This window comes from Mustela putorius, unplaced genomic scaffold (genome assembly GCF_011764305.1).
Source record: "Mustela putorius furo isolate JIRA1106 unplaced genomic scaffold, ASM1176430v1.1 tig00003859_pilon_pilon_pilon, whole genome shotgun sequence".
Lineage (NCBI taxonomy): Eukaryota > Metazoa > Chordata > Mammalia > Carnivora > Mustelidae > Mustela > Mustela putorius.
Genome location: NW_025422011.1, coordinates 6,388,395 through 6,408,344, shown reverse-complemented (window position 1 = coordinate 6,408,344; position 19,950 = coordinate 6,388,395). Strand labels below are relative to the sequence as shown.

General features: G+C 39.9%; 1 protein-coding gene across 2 annotated transcripts in view; it reads right to left on the bottom strand.

The window, feature by feature from the left end:
• Positions 1 to 19,950, bottom strand: part of LRRC4C (leucine rich repeat containing 4C) — a 162,916-nt gene that overhangs the window by 20,854 nt on the left and 122,112 nt on the right. The window contains exon 2 of one of the 2 annotated variants that reach the window (XM_004763213.3): positions 2,104 to 2,170. The exons of the other annotated variant lie outside the window; for it this stretch is intronic. The gene's annotated coding sequence lies outside the window, so the exon portion shown is untranslated. The remainder of the gene's footprint in view (positions 1 to 2,103; positions 2,171 to 19,950) is intronic. 2 annotated transcript variants of the gene reach the window in all.

The following is a 19,950-nucleotide window of genomic DNA, read 5'->3' as shown; positions in this document are numbered from 1 at the left end:
TTTTCCTTCCAGCACACTGCCTGGCAATGGTTGTGGTGGGATCAACTTAGACAACTTAAATGCCAGTATCTAGCAAATATTGCACACACAGTAGGTACACAATACATAGTAATTTTTTTCTAAATAAACTCCTTCTTTCTCTTGGAATATGATCAGCACAATGATTTTACGTTCCATTTGGAAGACTGAAAATCAGGACTGAGGAGACAGAAACATCAGTGTGGGTTGCCTAAACCAAGGAAAAACCATAGCCGGGGTGGAAATGTGGACCATGATAGAAGCCTGCAAACTGGGGTGCCTGGGTGGCTCAGTGGGTTAGAGCCTCTGCCTTTAGTTCAGGTCCTGATCCCAGGGTCCCGGGATCAAGCCCCGCATCAGGCTCTCTGCTCAGTGGGAAGCCTGCTCCCTCTTCTCTCTCTACTTGTGATTTCTGTCTGTCAAATAAATAAAATCAAAAAAAAAAAAAAAAGAAGCCTGCAAACTTTCCAGCTGGCAGCCAAGGGTTCCTTCTTACCAGCATGTGCTTCCTTAGTAAACTTCACTCTCAATTCTTCTCTTTTTGAAGAAAAACATTTCCAGCTAATAACACAATTACACTTAAGTATCAGAGCTCATTTTAGTATTATTGCATTTGTTAAATCTAACTGAGTCCAAATTACTTCCTCATTGCTAATAAGAGAGGGGGGAGGAGGAGCAGAGGAGGACCAGGAGGGGTTGGGGGAGGAGGAGGAGGAGGGAGGGGGAGAGAGTTTCCAGGGTTAAAGGAAGAGAAGGAGACACATACACAGAGTAACAGAAAAACAGAGAGATAGCAACACTGCATGTAGCCTCAAGTCCAATGAATGTCAGTTAAACTTGCTGCCCACAGTTTCTATGGAAACCCCTTAAGTTAAGAGTGGAACACAGACATTTTTTTGGACTGAAATTCACAAGCTGTTTATTTAATTATGATGAAACACGAGACTGTTAGGGACAATACTATTATCATACTGATAGCATTTAGAATTCAACGAATAGGTATAAAATAAAAAGCTTAAAAAATTCTAAATCATCACCTTCATGTGAATTGCATGCAAATAAAATGTATCTTGTTTTTACAGGACTTCTCACATTATTTCCCATGGGCGAACCCCAAATTAGCCAAATGACATTCATTAAAAGGGAGTTCTTCAGAGGCCTCATGCCAATTATACCCCCCATGCCCAGTGAACAAAACCAAGGTCACAGCATATTTTCAATTAAACCCAGGATAGCACCAAAGTGCAGCACAGCTGGAAAAGCAAGCACATTATTACCCCATAGATCATTTGTGAGCAATGAATAGGTCTCTGGTGTTTTTCTGTTTTATAGATATTTGAATATAAAAATAAAGAAAACAGCTTCAGATTAGCTTTTGCCTTCCAAAATAAACAACCACTTTTAGGGCATTACTCCTGGTGGCCGAATGAAGAATGATTGGAAGCCATCCCTTTTCTGTCCCTGATGGTGGAAAAGGTTTGCTTAGCCTTTAATTCGGCCACAGGGAACCATGTGATGGATGGACTCTTTCATACCCTTGTTCCCTCACTAGGGGAACATGGAGTTTCCACCTACTATATATCAGGCACTGTGCTAGGGACAAGGGAGGCAAGAAGATTAAACCCCAGTCCTTAGCTTAATTATGGACTTTTTAGAAAGGAATGCATTAATTTTACTGATAAATATTTATGGAGGGACAACTACGGCTCATGGGCATTAGACTAAAGAGATCAATAAACCCAGGGCCCTGCCTCCCAGGAGATTACAGTTAAATGGAGACAAAAAAGACACACAATCATAAGTCAAAGAGCAAGGAGTCCGTGCTCCTGCCTGCTGCCTCACAGTATCTCGTGCCTCACTTCTATCTCTCGCTGTAGAGATAGAAGAACTACCTACGGATGCTGTGCTCCAGAAGGGAAATGCATTTATGGGTGTGGCATGATTGGCTGGCAGAAGACAAGGTAGACGAGGGAGCTTTGGGAATATTTCTGTAGGAGAACCACATTTTCAGATCTGTCTATGAGCCACCCCGTCCCTTATAAAATCTTTACCCCATAAGATACAACCGAAGGAAGGGACACTCACAAGAGAAATGAATCCCAAGGAGAGTCATCTCTGGTTTCAAGCTGGGAACATGAAGGCTGTCTCTAAGCTGGCAAAAGAGAAACATACAAGAAATGTGCAAAGGTGACTCAGGGAATATGTCTTTTCTACTATACTGCAGCCTTTTTTTTTTTTTTTTTTTTCCCCCAATTCAGTAGTGGTTTGCAGTAGCTGGGCTTCCCACAAGTTGCTCGTGCTAGCAAAGCCCGTCATGGCTGTTATTGGGTTTGACAGTGTATAATGAGCCACTTCACATTAGCTGCTGTTGTAGTGTTCAGCATATTGTGGGAAAGATTTAGCATGAATCATCACCCACCTAGCTCTCCATTGTGGTCTCTATGCTGTAAATAGGCAACGTGTTTGCCCATCTAAAAAAATAAAAAAATAAAAAAGCATCCATTAGAACAATTCAGCACATTTCTGGATCTGCTGCCACCACCATCACCACAGACAACACTGGTGACAATATTTATTGAATTGCCACGGAATTTTAAGATTCTCCCAGGCAGAAAGCCAAGCAGCTATTTTAACCACTGGCCATTTGGAACAATGCATTCTTTAATGCCAATGAAAAAACGCATTTGGAATCAGAAGACCTATCTTCTACACTCGGTTCTGACTTATCAGATGCGTGACCTTCAACAGGTCACATTTTCTCTCTGATCCAGTGTCTTGACCAAAACCATGACTTAAGATCAAATAAGATAAAATATTTTGAAGATGGGTAGAAAATAGTTAAACAGAGCACACCGAATTACTCAAGTCAAATGGGATGCTCAGAGTTTGGACATAAGCATGAGCTCTGATCTCTAGTTTTTCTTTTTCTGTAGCCAAACACAAAAGAGATGCTAACATCTCTTCCTCCTATCCATCCCGATTCCTAGTCCCTGCCTCCTTCCCACACTCCCCTGGCAATGGCACATTAAAAGTCAGAATCTGAGCTGAGGGCCACACAGTACTTAGAGTGAAGAAACATGAAGAGACAGTGCTGGCAGTTTGCAAAGCATCATGAAGTAAACTAAAGAATCTTTAATTCCCACAAACACAGATCTTTACAGCCGAAGCTTAAACATACAGTTGGTGCAAACAGTATAAAGCGGAAACCCTGAGCAAGTCCAGATGGGTAAAGCCCACACAATTAGTAATCAAGATCAAGGGACTGACATGGATATTGAAATCACCAAGAATTCTATCAGGAGTAGGACTGGAAAGAACAGCAGGGAGGCAGGTGTTAAAATCTTCAAGGAATGAGGAGGAGTGAAGTGTGGGTCTGCTGGTGACTCCTACAAGGAGGTGTTAGCAGGTGGCCTAGTCTGATGGTGTAAGCTTCAAAGCTGGGCACTTGACTGTGATAGATGGTTCTGTGGAACACAGAATGTAAGTAAAAGTGCTTCTCAAACTTCAAAGCAATATACCACTAGTGAATATTACTATTATTACATAAGTAAAACTGAATATAATTAAAGTTTATTTCAGAGATGATCTATGGATTTTCCATTATTGGTTTTAAAAGATCTTCTTGGAAGTTCCCCCAAATCTCATGGTTTTAAGAACCACGTGAAATGTGAGTGACAAGTTAACATGTCAGATCTGGATTTATAATAATGTGAGAGCAAGGCAGTGGGTAGCAATTAGTGTATGTAGAGAGGATAAAGAAGAGGTAGAAGAAAGAAACTCATGCTCATTGCTAAATCACGTTCCCAATTCTTAGTACTTATATTAGACAAAAATTAGCAGTATCTGACATAGTGAACAACCTGTCCTTTCTGAAACACTGTCTGCACTTGGCTCCTGGGAAACCACTCTCTTGATTCTCTTTCTACCTCGGTGGCTAATCTGCTCCACCTCCATTCCTGGTTGTGCCTTATCTGTCAGGCCACTAAAACCCTGACGTGCACCAGAGCTCCAGGAGTGAACCTATTCTTTGTCCAGACTCACTTTCCACGTGATCCCACGGTGGCTTTAAACACCATCTACAAACAAACATCTCCAGTCTGTAATGCAGACCTGCACATCTAATTGCTAACTCAAGACCTCCACGTGGACGCATCGAAAATCGATTTGTCCAATATAAAACCCTTGATTCCAACTCAACCTCCATCCCCAAGGAAGACTTTTTTAATAGCAACTCCAGTCACCTATTAATTCATTCATTTGACAAAAAATTTTAAGTTCCTACCGTATGCCAAGCACAATTCCAGGGACCATCGTCCTAGTAACTCAAACCAAAGTCCCCTTGAATCTCCATTTTTCCACCTCATCCTCACTTTTGCATCCTGTTGTATCTAGCCTATCACCTTTACATCTTATTGCCTATACCTTGGGAAATTGTGTGTATCAAGAGTCTCATCGCCTCTCTTGCCCCCCCACTGCAACAACCTAGTCCATTCCCTATCGCATGATTGAGTTATTCCAATAGGCTAGTCCAATATCTGATGTGTTTGCTTCTCTGTGTGCACCCCCCCTCGGTTTCTTCTCCACACTATGGAGTAAAGTTTAGAGTCAACTTCAGAAGTTTTTCTGAGCATGAAATGAGGTGATGTCCATAAACCACTAAGCCTGGCATATTGTAAGCTCTCAGATAACAGGAAAGATTATTGTCCTCTGAGAGAGTTTCAGTCATTGATTACTAAGAACTACTCTATTGACTTGGGGAGTGACTAAATAATTTGCCCACTTTTTAAAAAAAAAATATTTATTCATTTGACAGAGAGAGATCACAAGTAGGCAGAGAGGCAGGCACAGAGAGAGGGGGAAGCAGGCTCCCTGCTGAGCAGAGAGCTGGATGCGGGGCTCAATCCCAGGACCCTGAGATCATGACCTGGGCCGAAGGCAGAGGCTTAACCCATTGAGCTACCCAGGCGCCCCAATAATTTATCCACTTTTATAAAATGAGTGGCTGGGGCTGAATATGGTACTCATCCCCAAATACGGGATCATGCCTAGACGTGGGAAAATATACCACCTCGATCTTTTACTTAGCACCATAAAAACAAGATTGGTATCAAGAAAGATGGTCATGAGAATCTTACCCTTTGCTTTTGTTATACATTATAGATTAGAAAATTGTCTCATATACATTATCCTGTCTGGCCTTCACAGTTATGGCAGGTAAGCAGAATAGATTATATTTTTCCAGTTTGCAGATGAAAAAGCTAAAGTATAAGGAAGTTAAGTAATGGGGTTATGTTTAAAAGGAATAAAATTGATGTGATAACGATTAATAGAAGAAGCTAAGCATTTAGAGCTCTAGGCTAGTGGTCTGCCTGATACATAATCTTTCAAAATGAACATGTTAAAGGGTGAAAGGAGGCACTTATGCCACGAATTGTTCCAAGGTTCTCAAAATACGTAGGATCTTACCTCCCCCCAACCAAGAGAGGGAGAGGAAGGGAACTCAGGGAGGGAGAGGGGGAGAGAATCTTAAGCAGGCTCCACACCCAGCATGGAGCCCGACATGGGGCTCAATCTTGCAACCCCAAGATCATGACCTGAGCCCAAATCAAGAGCTGGATGTGTAACTGACTGAGCCACCCAGATGCCCTGGAACTTGCTGTTTGTGTGTGTGTGTGCGCACACACTTTTTAAACACATTGTACTATGTGGGAATAAAAAAATATATATGCATTGAGACATTATCAATGATTGCGTTCGTCATCCACATGCTCTGTGCTTGGGTTCCCTGCCACAGGTGATCAATAGAGAATGAACCGTTTATAGCACGGTACCGAATGTACTTATTCTGGTTTTGTCTGTAATTACTGTGCCACAGCTTGAAGGTCTGAAGTTAGAAGGCTTCCCAGTGAAATAAAATTGTTGGCTCTTTTTCCCTTGGTTGGTACATGAAGGTATCTATAACTAGAAGTAAGCTGAAAAGGATTTGCATAAATTCCAGAAATGTGGTTGGCAAACTGGACATTTGTGTTCTTGCCTACCTCTGTGTCTTTCTGCATCATTAGATGACAGGCCTTGCTGGGACAGGCACTATATTCCATTTTATGGGCACGCATAACCCAGTTACTGCCATTTAGTACATGTTCAATAAATGTTTCTTGACTAAGCGAATGAAATAGCTTATATCAGAAAGAACCAACTCAAAGTACACCCGGAATCTGAATCACACACTTCATCTGTATGATTAGAAGGAAAGGCCCAATCAAAAACTGTCGATAACAATGATTTCATAGGGTTCAAACTACAGTTTTCAAAGAGGGACAGTGATTTTGGAAATGTCCAGTTTGCCAACCACATTTCTGGAATTTATGCAAATCCTTTTCAGCTTACTTCTAGTTATAGATACCTTCATGTACCAACCAAGGGAAAAAGAGCCAACAATTTTATTTCACTGGGAAGTCTTCTAACTTCAGACCTTCAAGCTGTGGCACAGTAATTACAGACAAAACCAGAATAAGTACATTCGGTACCGTGCTATAAACGGTTCATTCTCTATTGATCACCTGTGGCAGGGAACCCAAGCACAGAGCAGAGAACACACTTGCTCTGCCATTGCCTTAAAATCCAATAGTACAGCCATTTGTACATCATGGAAAATTAAGATGTCCATGCTGTTTTCTCTTAATAAAGCTGCTCAAATATTATTAATTTTCAATAGTTCTATTCCGACTCATTCCTTTGTCATCTGACTTGCCCACAGAGAGAATTAACCACTTACTTATCATTTTGTCCATAGTGCCTTTCATTATATCCCTTATCACCATGTGAGAACCAACACTGTATGCCAATTAATCAACTGGCACTGTAGAACACTGTGCTGAGCATACACAGAAAATAGAAGTTTGAAATTAAAGGGAAGTGAGTATCTGAAGTATAGACATGGATGAAAATATATTTGCTACTTAATATCACTGTAGCGGCAACAGTACCCTAGTTTAACACTGGAGATCAGGATGTGTGGGAATAGGAGATGGTCCAACAAAAGTGTCCTTGATTTTCAAATAACAGCACCAAGTCAGCCTCCTGCTCTAACCGATCTAAATCTATGCTCTGAAAGAACACATGATGGCTGTGGTCTGTGTAAATGTGACATTTATCTTCATGAGTGTGTGATGAAGAATGGATCAGGACCGCCACAGTCATGAGTGACTTATCCCATCTCTCCTCACAAGTGAAGATAAATGACACAAAATATCAACCACCATACATGATATATATTTATTCCACATTTTTACTCCCACAGACACAAACATACAGGAGGCCTTTTCCTCAACATGATTGTTTTTCATTTTCAAAATATACAGCTAACAATAACAACAGAGAACCTCTGGGAAAGTCAGAGGCAATGAAAAATGCTGAAATGACTTCTACAGGACAAGCTATATGCCGTTACGTCAAGACATCTCTTCTACAGGACAAGCTATATGCCGTTACATCAAGGTTACGTCAAGACATCTTATCTCTGGGAACTCTAAAATGGCTGCAAACCTCCAGATAAGATTTCCACCAGTCTCTGACTGCTGTCATTAAGCTAATGTTATGAGAAAGTCACAAAGACCCTCCAAGGATACTACATTAGATTACTCCCCCACCTGTGGAAAATTCACATAGTGACAGTTCTAAGAGAGTAGCTTCCAAGACCTCCAGGTCATATATATTCTGGTTTACTGTGTTCTCCAGTGATATTCATTATCCTCAGATGATGCATTCCTTAACTTTGGAGTTGGATTAGGATGACCTCATTAAGCTTCTTAAATTGTGGTAAGGTGGACAGGATACAAAAGGCTAAATAATGGCATCACCAGGGATGTTCTCCCCTCTCAGCCCTCATAGCCAGATAATGTGGGTGCTCAGTGTCAACCTACCTCTGGATATGTCCTTTTTGAGGATACCGTGCTGTAGAATCATTGAGAACATATGAGATCATTTTAAGTTATTGCATTCAAACCTAAACCTAATTTGAAGCTGGCCCTCTTGGGGAAAGACCCTGTCCCTTAGATTGAGCTCACTAGAAAATTACATCTGGATTATCAGAAAGCCAAGTCTTCTTTTTGCCTCCTATTGCCCCGTGCCTGACTTTTCCCCCATGTTGTCAGTCCTTCTCTCCAGTCAAAGGTGGGCAGTGGACTCCGCTTACAGGCAGAACAATTCTTGGCCATATTCTGTAGCCTCACTCTCACACTCAGCCTCCCAACATCATTGTTCCAGATTTAGCTCTGATCTTATGCTCCAATAGCTTATACTCAATATTCTACTTTGGGAAATAATACCAATTTAGGGCCAAGACCATCCTCCCTATGTCTTTGTAATCTCATACGGGATTCCTGTCCTCTTACAAATTTAAGTCTTCAGTAGTATAACATAACCCAAATCTGGACCTCAACTACTAAGGATCTGATTTGTTTCTTAAATTTCTAGATATCAAACGTTATCACCTTAATCCTGATCAGAATTAATAGGCTTTTGACATACATCTCATTCAACATTAATTGAACGCTTAGTGAATACCAGGGACTATTTCAGACACTCAGGATTCTGTAGTGAGTCAGATAGTAATGAACTCTCACTTCACAGAGCATCCCTTTTAGGGGTTAGATAATAAATCATAAAAGATCGGGTAGAAATAAGTATTGAAATGAAAATAAGAGTGAGGAGGCAGGGGGTGCCTGAGCAGAACTATCACCTAGATTTGGTCTAGTAAGATCCCTCTGCAAAAGAAAATGCTTAACTTTCATAATGACAAGAAAGAACTCAGACACAGAATGATGTAGAAGAAAACCTTCTCTTCTAGCCAAAAAAGGCAGCTAATTTAAAGGCTCCAAGTGTGAGGGAATGCTATGACCTAAATGTTTGTGTTCCCTCTCAAATTCTTACGTTAAAATCCCAATGCCCAATGGGATGGTATTGGGAAATGCGGCCTTTGGGAGGTGCTTGGATCATTAGGAGGAAGTCTTCAGGAATGGGATTAGAAGAGGCTTCAGTGAGGTCTGTGAAGACACAATGAGAGTCCACAACCTGGAAGAGGAAGATGTTGGCTCCCTGATCTCTGACTTCATACCTCCAGAAATATGAGAAATATGTTTCTGTTCTTTATAAGCTCCCTGGTCTATGGTGTTTTGTTAGAGCAGGCCAAACGGATGAGACAAGAAGCATGTTATACTTAAAGAATAACAAGGGGAAGACTTGGGCTAGACGAGTAGGACTAACGTAGGCAACCATAAGCGTAGGAGATGTGGATGAAGAGTATGTTGGTTTCCTTTGGTTTTCACAACAATTGTCACAGTTTGACGGCTTAAAGCAAGAGAAATCAATTCTCTCCCAGTTGTAGAGGTCAGAAGCCTGAAATTGAGATGCTAGCAGAACTCTCCAGTCTTTTGGGAAGAATTCTTCCTCGCTGTTTCCAGCTCTAGTGGCTCCAGCTTTTCCTTGGTCTCTGGATGTATAACCATAATCTCTGCCTCAGCCCTCACATGGCCTCCTTCTCCTCCATACGTCTCTCTTATGGGTGGTCTCTTGTAAGGACAACTGCAGTTGTATTTAGGGCCCATCTGGATAATCTAGGATGTTCTCATCGCGAGGCCCTCAATTTAATTACATTTGGAAAGAACATTTTCCAAACAAGGTCACACCCACAGGTTCTGGGGGTGTGGATGCAAACATATCTTTTAGGAAGCCACCCTTCAACCCACTACAGAGAGTTAGGCCTGGTGGCCCTGGAACAGCAATTTCTTTGTATTCTGTATGCAGTGACAAACTCTTGCAGAGTTTTCCAGGGAAACAATATAGTATGATTTAGACTTTTAAACTCTCGTTCTGGCTATGTGTGAGAACTGACTGAAGGGACCGATAGTAAATGAGCAATGCGTGTGAGAGTGGCTTGATCGGGAATAGCCACAGCAAGGATCAAGAGAAGTAGAAAATTCAGGATCGTTTCTGGAGGCAGCAACAAGAATATCCGCTTAGAGATTACGTATGGGAATGGTGGCACAAGAAACCCCAAAACCGCCGTATGCCGCCGACCCGATCCAGCTGCCCAAATACCATCTGCTCCTGAACTCCCCACTGCCACGCTCCATATGTCTGTGCCAGTATGTGTGTGAAGGGATCACCTCCACTTCCCTGGCTATTCTTAGACCCTTGAAAATATTATCCATTCTGTGAGTCTAGGCCTTGTACTAGTTCCTAGGGCTGGGTGTGCTTTGTCCAACTTTATTTCAAGAGTCTGCCCTTCCCAGTGACCAATCTTGTTTTAAAACAAGGCCGTTCCAATTCTTTCTCATTCCAGTGCCGTTCCCTGGGGCATTCAAGCAGAACGTAAGTGACTTGGTTCTACCCTGAAAATGGTATATCATTCAAGTTCTGCCCTGAAACGTCAGAGATGGATGCATTCTCTTCAGGTCAAGGTGACCAAAAACTCTCTGGGGACAGATCTGACAAAGTTTCAGAGCTTCATTATACAACAGTTACCAGGTCAGTGGTCTACCTGTGTTCTGTACTTAATCTCTACAGAACTATAGTTTCTAGACTGTCTTTTTACTTTAGGTACCACTTTTGAATACACACAGACGTAGGCCTAATAAAAATAATATCTATTCTCGTAGCTATGTGTTTTTGAAGAAATTATGATTTCGAGTCAGGTAGAATTTATCTCCTTCAGTAATTCCATTCAAGTATAATCTATCCCCTTCATTAGATTGAAGTTCTGAGAGAGCAGAGTTTTAAACTGTTCTGAGAAGTTCACTAAAGGTAGAGATAAGAGATGACAGTGTGCTATAGTTTGTAAATTCAAGTCCCTTAATAAAGGCCAAAGTTTCATCTTGAGCAAACCATTTGATGGGAATGCGGCTGGCAGCCTAATAATATACTGTTGGGTTCTAGAGGATGAATAAAGCAACATGAGATCCTTGTCATTATTCCCTGACCTTAGGCTTTTCCCCAGTGAGCTATTCCCATAAGACACTCCAGAGTGTCTGCATAGTATTTTTTCTCGTAAGTGCCTGTCGAACTTATTTTAAATAAGCTCAACTTTTCAGAATGAGTTTAACTTCCATTTTTTATTCAAAACTCCATTTATCTGCAACCATATTTTCAATTTATCAATGATGGTATGTAATTTGTTCCTTTGTCCCTCAAATGCAAAGTAAATTTTAGGGACTTAGGATTCTAAAACCAACAGTATCAAGAAACAGTCTTATTAGAGCCAGCTGAAAACACCAAGAAAATAGACATACCTCGGAAACCAGACCACCATGATGAAGTAAGCAACGCAATCAAGCAAGCACATCAAGTGAATTTTTGGTTTCTCAGAACATAGAACAGTTACGTTTACACTATACTTCAGTCTGTGTGGTATGCGGTAATATGTCTAAAAAATATACGTATCTTAATTAAGAATATGTTATTGCTAAAAAATGCTAACCACATTTGAGATTTCAGTGAGTTATAATCTCATGATAAATACATTAACAAAAAAATTTTAATAGTGTGAGAATCACCAAAATGTGACAGAGACGTGAAGTTAACCAATGTGGTTGGAAAAATGACATCAACAGTCTTTCCAGACTCAGGGTTGCCACAAACCTTCAGTTTGTAAAAGAAACAAACAAACAAAACAAAGCAAAACAAAAGACACAACTCAGTATCTGTGAAGTACAGTAAAGCAGATCACAGTAAAATGGGGCATGCCTGTACATTCCTAGGCATGTGGAAATTTGGCAAGGATGAGCAGAGGAGCTGCTGCTCTCTGGCTCTGGATTAGACCATCTGTGCATCTGAAAGACCTTTAATGAAATCCAACATAATCAAAAGTGGCAATTCTATAGAAATACAGGTCACCAACCTAACAACCATCTGCAAGCGGAAAAATGTTGTAGAAGGATATATTGTTGTTTAGTTCTAGTCCCATGTTGGGTTTGTTTAAGTGAGGGCTATTGTCTTCAATATGTCTTTGAAGCTTCCATCAAATCATTTTGGGTTAAAATATTTATTTTAACCCAAAATAAATAATTATTTTGTTATCTTTGAGTCACCTAAACCTTATTGAGCATAAAATGATTAAGTGGGAACTGGGCAGACAGTGGAGTTGGGTGGATCTTAATTATGCTGCACTGCAAAAAGAGTGAAGTCCCTAAGTCTACATAAAGGGAAAATCCCTTTGCAGATGGAAATTTGGTCATTGATTCCCCCCCCCACACACACACACACTCAAGAGCCTGCAATCCTCCTCCCACTGCGACTGCCTGGAGAATCCTGATCAGGATAGAACTCTCAGAATTTTCAAATTGGAGTGAGAGAAGCCATTCCCAGGTTAATGAGCACAGAGCAGCAGGCATTTTGAGGAGTTTATTTGGAGAAAGGAAACGTCTGCAGAAATCAAGTGATTAAGATGTGATACTCAAAGCGAACTCTGAGCGATCTCATTAGCAAAGACTAAGAATAGTCTACAAATGTAATAAGAGCTCTGATACAAGGTCACAAACACCCCAGTGCAGGCCAGCTGTGTGGGACCCAGTGAAGAGAAAGACGCAGAACCTAACTGGACCAGATCATGAAAGCTCCTCTAGGATAGAGCAGAGTTTTTCCCCACATCCTAAGGGAGGAAGAACAGAAATGTATATGAAGGTTTCCACTGAATATTATTCATAGTTCTCCAGATGTGCTTATGTATATATTTTTTAAGATTTTATTTATTTATTTGACAGAGAGAAAGAGAGATCACAAGTAGGCAGAGAGGCAGGCAGAGAGAGGGCGGGAAGCAGGATCCCCGCTGAGCAGAGAGCCCGATGCAGGGCTTGATCCCAGGACCTTAAGATCATGACCTGAGCCGAAGGCAGAGGCTCAACCCACTGAGTCACCCAGGTGTCCCTGTCCCATTTTAATATATATTAAAATGTATATATTTCTATACCATGATATAGATTCAATTATTCCCAATTAATTTAAATAACTCCTGTACAGATTGTCACTTTCTCACAGATTTTCCTTCAGAAATCTCCCTAAAAGGACCCCTGACTCACCTGCACACAGTGACACATCTCCTCTCTCTGACATTACATTATTTACTCTTCCCTTTTTAAAACTATATTCCCGCCTTCAGAAGAATACAAGTTTCCTGAGTAGAGGGAAATTATATGGCTTGTTTACTATCTTATTTCCTGAGCCTAGAATAATGTTTGGCACATGATAAGTCGCTCAAATAATTATTAAATGAAAAAAATAAAGAACCTTTTTCATGTCTTCATAAAATCTTTACCTAAACTATACTTCTCTGCATTGTTGTATGAATGAAAATATTGAAATGGAGGTTTTGGCTAAGGAACTAATACATGGTAGATGATACATTCCAAAGAGGGCACAAATTTACAGTGGGGGCGGTCATATGTTTGCATACCTCATAATCCCTTACACAGAGCAAAGACATCAATGAACCAGAGAAGGCTAATAAAGAGGATTTCTTTGGAGAGAGCTATCCTGTGAGTTCCACTCCTAAGGAATGTGATGGGTAGTCTCTACATCCTAATCCTCAGCTTAGTTAGAGAAGGACTTCAGGGAGATCATTACAGGATTTTTTGAACGAATTGTCAGAGGGTTATGACTATCACCAATTCCAAAGCCAAGGATTCCTATCCCTTACCTCAAGACTAAGGATAAGGCTGTGAGAGCACAGTGCAGTAGACATTGAAGGGTGGTGTCTAAATCCCACCTGAAAAATCTCAAAAGCAAGAGACCCAATATTGATCACACGTATGAGGGAGTTGATGAGAAAGTTGTAAAGATATCTTAGATTCTATGTAAAAGGGTTTTTTGAAGAAGTCAACTGCTTCCCAGAGGGAATCTGAAAGTATTTCTGGACACCGAGCTACTGACAGAGTAAGTGATACATCAGAGAGTCTCACTCTTACCAAAGCAAATTTGGGAGGAGTCAGAGAAAAGGGGTGGGTCACCAAAGAACAGAGTCCCAGGGAAGTTACCCTAAGAAAGTCAATTTCAAATCTGGCAAACCCAAAGATATTGATGTCAACTCAAGACAGTACCAGGCAAGGAAAAGCTATTCTACCCACCACTTAACTTACTTTCCCTAACCATGATAACAAGTAAGAATCAGAATTAGGAGTAGGCAGGTAGGAGAAAAGTAGGAATAGAAGGTTCTATGACAATATAGAGAAGAATCCAGTCATGTCCATTCCCCAGTCTGTGATGTGAGGCTTCCTATCTGAAATCAGGCTTATGCTGAGGAAGGCAGGCTTCTTAATATTGAAATGAGTTCAAAGTTTTGAATTATATAATTTGGATATGTCAATTACTTACCACAGTACATTATATTACATAAACATTTCCAGAAAGTTTTCAACTAGGGACCAAAGCAAAACTAGTCCCAAATAGTAAGTTTGAAATATGAGAGAAAAATGAAATTGTCTTATAATTACATCCATAGCTTGTATTCATTCAAAATAATAGTTACAATATTTTTACTGATTTCAAAATCATAGTGGGTCCAGTATGAGCTCTCAGAAAAGCTCTCTCAAATATTAAATTTCAAATTTTAATCTTATTTCTGATTTTGCTTTACATTTTGCTAATGAGTGATAACAAAGACAATGACATTTAAATAAATAATTAAATTGAGAATAGGGCTCCCAAATTGATACATATAAATTATTTTATAACCAGCAATAACCAATTCCCCATGTTTAAATATTTTCTAAAAGAGCTCATGGACAGAAAGCTACAATCAGGAGATTTTTTGTTTTGTTTTGTTTTTTTAAATTAGAGGCAGTAAGTCTTGTCATATTATCTGGAAAGAATACTACTCTATAGAAGAATTTAAGAAACCTGGGAGAATGAGATAAAATATCTATGTATATGTGTGTGTGGACGTGGGAGGGAGTGAGACACATAAGACGCAGAGTTTAGAAGAATACAAAACAGTAAATACTTTTGGTTAAAAAAAATAGCATTAAAAGGGACCTCTCCCATTGTAGTATAATACTAATTTTTAGTCTCAACTGGTCTTTGTGAGTTCTCGTGTTTTTATAAAATAGTACACCAGAAAGAATTGTGTTTGGTTGCCCATATTTTCCCTTTTCTTGACTCTTTTTATGGAAGTGTTTGAAACATCAATTTCCCGTAATAAAGAATAATCAACTGATCTGACTCGTCAAAAAGTTGAAAAATTGGCAAGTTGCATATCTATCCCAACTCAGTATTTGTGTCTTTGGGTGTCTTTAAAAGCTGGCAAGCCAAGAGAAATGCCATTTAGAAGCATTAAAAATAGGGGAAAAAAAAAACAACAACAACCCAACATTAACGTCCTAATTTATATAGACAAAATTCACCCTGATTAGAAGTCTTTTTCATTCTATTTCCTGTCCTCTCACCAACTGATTTAAACATACTGCCACATAGTCACGCTCTGTCCAGAGCTACAGAGACAAAAGCAATGGAGATTGTGATGGGTTTTGTCCCTTCCTCATTATTGACTTGCAATTCTAGAAACCACTGCTGATGACGAGGAAGATAAATGGGGAAGCAAAGCAAAGGTAGGACTTTTACCCTCACGCCTGTCTCTCAAGACCAGAAAAACTCCATGATGGCTAATTTGATTAAGAACTCAGTATTTTAAATATACATGAATGAGTGCAAGGGGCGATGGGTCATACGTATCATTCCATGTATTTAACTTCTTACTCATCATGATCATCATTTTATTATCTGGAAAACTGGTTCCAGGAAAAAAAAAATAAAAAAGACTAACCATTTGATCATTATTGTACCAGATGTCATTTCCAGCGCCAGTATTGTTGTCTCTTCTCCAGGGACTCAGTCTGTCTGACCTCCTTTAGCTCATAAACATCCCTGATGCAAATCCTCTTCACCTTCGTTTTCCTTTTGGCATTTTTCTCTAGTGGAAAGGCTAAAGGAAAATGGATCCTAATAATTTTTGGTTCAGAATTAGAGAAGGACACAAATGGAGTGAATTTTTTTTTTTTTAAGATTTTATTTATTTATCAGAGAGAGAGAGAGGGGAGAGAGCGAGCACAGGCAGACAGAATGGCAGGCAGAGGCAGAGGGAGAAGCAGGCTCCCTGCGGAGCAAGGAGCCCGATACGGGACTCGATCCCAGGACGCTGGGATCACGACCTGAGCCGAAGGCAGCTGCTTAACCAACTGAGCCACCCAGGCGCCCCTGGAATGAATTTTTTAAAAAATTTGCTTCCTCTTCTCCCAGGGTAGGAGGGAGAACAACCTGTTTGACGATCTTCGCTCTCTCTTAAAGACTACTAAAATTTCTTGCCACTATTCTAGGAGTTAGAAGATTGTTCTGTAATTACGCTTTTGCCTGAACAGCAAGCTTCTTGAAACCTGCAAGTGTTTCGTCATCTCTGTAGCCACATTTTCTTGTTTTGCCTCTTCCCTGCCTAGTTCCTTGTTTTGTTGTGTTTGTCAGGGCCAAGTACTATACCAAACTCTTCAGGTAAGAAATGTCATTTCCATCTACTTCAATGACAAAGGGATAGCAACTTAATAAGGTTAACCAACTCAGCCAAAGCTGGTAGGTAGCAGAGCCAGCTTTCGTGTCTAGGCTGTCCAAATTCAAAGATGAAGCACTTTAACTTGTATTTCTAAGTACCTACTCAGAAAGAAAGGCTTAGACAATCTTTATTGTGATCATTTTCACAAAACGGGATTGAACTCCCAACTTCCTCACAGCCTTTCTGCATGAGATGTTCTCATTTGTCATCTCACCCCATCTACAAGCTTCATGATCCCTCTAATCACATCCACTACCTATCTCTTCTGTCTTTTGTCTTCTATTACAGTTTTGTTAAAGGGCAGCAACCATATTGCACATAGTCTTGATTAAGCAGGCATGCTATTTGTCAGGGAGCCAAGTAAGAAAAGTCCTTATAGTGGTCCCCTTAAGCCACTGCTTGGCACCTTTCCCAGAAAGCACAGTGCATCTTATCCATACCCAATCCACCATACCATGTGCAAGAACATTTATTCCCATTAAAAGTTTCAGATCTATTTTGAACCAAATTGTATAATACAGCCCAGAGAGAATGATAGTTCCACATTATCTTGAAGGTTTGATTTTAATAAGGATTGGCTGTCTCTCAGAGGGTTTAGAACAAAGTGTGCGGCATTTCAAAAGGAGTCACCACATCCTTTGATGTTCTAAATCTCTTCTGATTCCTGCTGGAGGTGAGAGTAAGGTAATATAAACTTCCTCTTAAAGTAACCCCTGTTTGTAACATGCCTACGCTATAGAGATATTTGCTGGCAAGGCTGATTTCAGTTCCACAGTAGGATGCGAAATTAAAAGAAATTATACACACATCCTTGTATCTATATATATGTGAATATGTGTATAATCTGAAGTTCAGTATGTTGTTATATATAAATTGGACTGTAAGTTGCTTCCAGAGTCAGTATAACATATGAATAGAAATTGCCCATAATAGCATAACAGCAATTATGATTACCTGGTTAGAAATACCAAGTAAAAGAAAACTCGCAAGCCGTGTGTGGTAGACACAATTCCAAGACGACGCCATGCCACACCACCCTCTCAGGCTGAGCAGGGCTTGTAACTTGCTTCCAACCAATGTTAAATTACAAAAGTGGTGGGAGTAGTCATGACTTTGATTGGTGTACATCATACAGCAAAGGTAACAAGAGGTTATTCCTATGATTATATGATACTAGGTAAGATCTGTCTTAGGAGACTGTAGAAAGAGATTCACCTGTTGGTCTTAAAGCACTAAACTACCATGTTGTCATAAAAGAGCCGCGTGGCAAGAAATTATAAGTGGTCTCTTGTTGCCGAGCATGTGGCCCACTGGCAGCCAGCGATAAAGAGAGGACCTCAGTCCGAAGCTAGGAGGAGTTGAGTTTTGCCAATAATTACTTAAGTTTAGAATAGAACCCCAAGCCCTACCTAGAGCCTGGTCAATACTTTGACTGAAGTCCTCTGCAAACCTGAACTGAAGACCCAGTCAAGCTGCATCCAGAATCCCATCCCCAGAAACTGAGATAATAAATACATTTATGTTGTTCTAAGCTAATACATTTGTAGTAATTTATAACACAGCAATAGAAAACTAAGATATATAAATATATTTTTTCCTATTTATTTCCTGAAATTGTAGGGTCTGCTTTTCAGTCTTTTCTTTTCTTTTTTTTTTTAAGATTTTTAAAATTTACTTCACAGAGAGAGATCACAAGTAGGCAGGCAGCGGGAAGGGGGAAGCATGCTCCCCGCTGAGCAGAGAGCCCAATGTGGGACTCGATCCCAGGGCCCTGGGATCATGACCTGAGCTGAAGGCAGAGGCTTTAACCCACTGAGCCACCCAGGGACCCATACATTTCAGCCTTTAGAAAAATTATCTCCTTTTGATAATTCAGTAGAATATGAATAAACAATGTTCTTCAGTGGGGTGGCGGGGGGAGAGAAGACACCCTAAATTAGATATTACAGATTATGAATTAAGTTGCTATAGGTATGTCCTGTAGATACTGCAAGAATAATTTACAGTTGATATCAATCTGGTATATAGTTCAGGGTATGTTACCAAAGTAGGGTACAGATATATTTCTCCAGGAATCTTAAAAATATAAAAATAAAATTATCATCATAACAAATATATACACAGGTATTTATTGGAAAGCCATGCATCATCATACAAATACAACCTTAAGGAATTTATTCTGTGGTTGGCAAAAGTACAAGCATGTGAAAGAAAATGGCATATAACCAAGTATATCACTTTCACATGTGTATCTTGATGTGTGTATGTATATTTGTAGCTGTGTATGGGTCTGCAAGTGTCTTTATGCCACAGTTGTGTGTGTCTGTGTATATGCCTTTTTGTTTGTTTATGTCTTGGGTGTGTATGCTGTGGGAGTCTACCTGTGTATCTCCCTAAGGAGCAAAGCAGGTGTATTTGTCTGTGCATGCATGTGTATGAGGGAGCCTGGGGAAAAGGGGAAAAAAAGACAAATGTACCCCTTTAGAGTCATTTACAAATATTAATAAAAAATAGAGAAGAAAAAACAAACAAAAACCATTGCAGACATCGGACTCTGCAATCTAGTATTCTAATTCTGCAATATACTGTTAACCCTTGAACAATGTGGGGTTAGGTGCACCAACCCACCACACAGCCAAAAATCCATGTATAATCTTTGACCTCCTGGAAACTTAACTACTAATAGACCACTGTTCACTAGAAGGCTTACTAATAACACAAACAGTTGGTTAACACATATTTTGCATGTTATATGTATTATATGCTATATTCTTACAGTAAGTAAGCTAGAGAAAAAATATGTTAAGAAAACCGTCCCTCTGCTGGTACAGCTAGAGAAAAAAATATGTTAAGAAAACCGTCCCTCTGCTGGTACAACCACTTCAGAATACTGTTTGGTTGTTTTTAATAAAGCCAAACATATTCATTCCTATAACTCAATAATTCCAGTCCTAGGTGTCTATCACGAGCACAAATGTGTACATATCTTCACCAAAGGCACATATAAGAATGTGTACAGCCTCAGTGTTTAGTCCTCAGAGACCCAAACTAGAAATGTCCCAATGAATATCAACACATGAATGGATCAACTGCGGCATATGCACATAATAGGATATAATATAGAAATGAGAATAAGCAACCTATAGTCTCACAATAATATGAATTGGTCTCATAAATATAGTGTGAATGAACACAAGAAACTAGATGCAAAAAGAGCATCATGTGATTTACACAGAGTACACAAACAAGCAAATATAATCTATATAGGCAAACATTAAAAAAAAAAAAAAAAAAGCTGGTCCCTTAGAAATCCTGACAGTGTTCATCCTTGGGGAGTACACAAG